We start from the raw sequence: 1,966 nt of genomic DNA on the forward strand, positions 1-1,966 counted from the left end.
GAAAGGAGAAGCAATAATGATTAATGTCCATTGAACACATACTTAGCAAAAGCACTCGTGACCAACTTGTTCTGATTTGCCCAGGACTTCCCAAGCTTTGAAACTGAATGTCTCTCTTTCCTGGAACCCCATCAGTTCCAGGCAAACCAATGGTTGGTTATCCTAGATCTAGATGAACTAATTTAACCTTCTTAGCCTGTGAGATCGGTACTCTTTGTGAACCCTCCTCAGCAGACAACTAGAGGTCAAGACCATCCTGTGGTTACTATTAGGGAAACCCTGTGTTCATGGAAAGGTGGGAGGTTGGTGGTTATAGCTCAGTAGCTAAGTGCCTAGACTCTAGTGTCTAACAGACCAGGGGTTCAAATCCTAGGCTGTCAATTCTTAGGTCCAATTCTTGGACCCCTTACCCTAGCAGCTCTGAGCCTCAATTTCCTCATCCTAAAATGGAAACAAAACTCTTATTGCAAGAATAAACTAAATGGGCATAGTACGTGTGCTGGGTATGGTATGTGGCACAGCATCAGCACCAAATAAATGCTAGCTATTATGATTAGGCGCACAAACCACAAGCAAATAAGGCAAAAAGGGTGTAAGAGGGGAACAGAGAAATTGCTAAGGGTATCCAGAGGAGGAAGTACCAGAATGTACCTTTGAACTCCAGTAACCCTCTCTTCTGGAGTTTGGCACAAGCAGGAAATCTGGCGGATGTTAGTTTTCTTTCCTTTTATTAACTGAAATGCAAGCTCTGTCTTTGTGTCATTGTTATCTCCTATAGGGTCTTGTCCCCTGCAATGTACTGTCACCATAGCAGCCCCAGTGAGTTTTAAATGTAGCTATGTGAACTTGGACCAGTGGTTGCACCCCTCTGGGCCTCTGTTTCTTCATCTGGATTGCTTGTGAGAATTAAATGAGTTAATGCATTTGAAGGGCTTAATAGGCACCTGGCATTTAGTAAGGGCTTAAAAAATGTTAGCTACAATCATCAGCATCATTAGACATCATCCGTCCAGTGATTTTTCCATCACACTTGGAATAAACTCCTGCCTCCCTGCCCTGATTTCCCGGCATGTGGTAGGGCCTACACTGTCTCATCCATTCTTACCCTTTCTCATTCTGCTCCAGCCATACTGGCATTTTGTTTCCTTGAACATGCAAATTAAATTTTTTTTTTAATTGGGGAATTGGGGGGATGTGAACAGTGCTGGGGAATTGGGGAAAGGGGAACAGACAAGTTGCTGTCGTTTTGTTCTTCAATCTAGTTGTGGAGGACGTTGCTTCACTGGCCCAAGTTGGCACCATCATTGCGCTCTTCTCTGGCGAGGCAGATCAGTCGCCGGCTTCTGGACAGCCGCTCACTGCGGCTGCTGGCCGCTCACGCTGGCTGCTGGCCACACACGGTAGCCCATGGCAATGCACTGCCACAGGGACTGCAGCCCACACCGTCGCCGGCGACTCATGGCAGCCCAGCTCCAGGTTGAGCTGTTGTTCAGCATCTTAGCTGTGGAGGGCAGTGTCACTGGCCCTCATATGTGGGATCCGAACCGGGGCCCTCTGGCGTCCCAAGCCAGCTCCCAACCATCGCGCCACTCGGCCGGCCCGAACATGCAAATTAAATTCTTGCTCAGGGGCTTTGCACTTGCTGTTCCCTCTGCTTGGAATGCTTTTCCACTTGATCTCCACAGCTGGCTCCTTGTCGTTTTGGTCTCAGCTTAAATGGCACTTCTTTAGAGATGCCTTCCCTGCCTACCTAGCAGTTAATGCTCAATTACATCAGCCTGGTTCATTTGCTATACAGATCTTATTACAATTTAATATTGGTTTATTTAGTTACTGGTTAATGGAGACATGGTCTGTCTCCATGATGGCTGGGATCTGGTTCACCATTTATTCCCAGAGCCTAGAACAGTGCCTGGAACAGAGTAGGTACTGAATATTTGCTGAGTGACTGAATTGGTTTGGATCC

This window comes from Hipposideros armiger, unplaced genomic scaffold (assembly GCF_001890085.2).
Source record: "Hipposideros armiger isolate ML-2016 unplaced genomic scaffold, ASM189008v1 scaffold_31, whole genome shotgun sequence".
Lineage (NCBI taxonomy): Eukaryota > Metazoa > Chordata > Mammalia > Chiroptera > Hipposideridae > Hipposideros > Hipposideros armiger.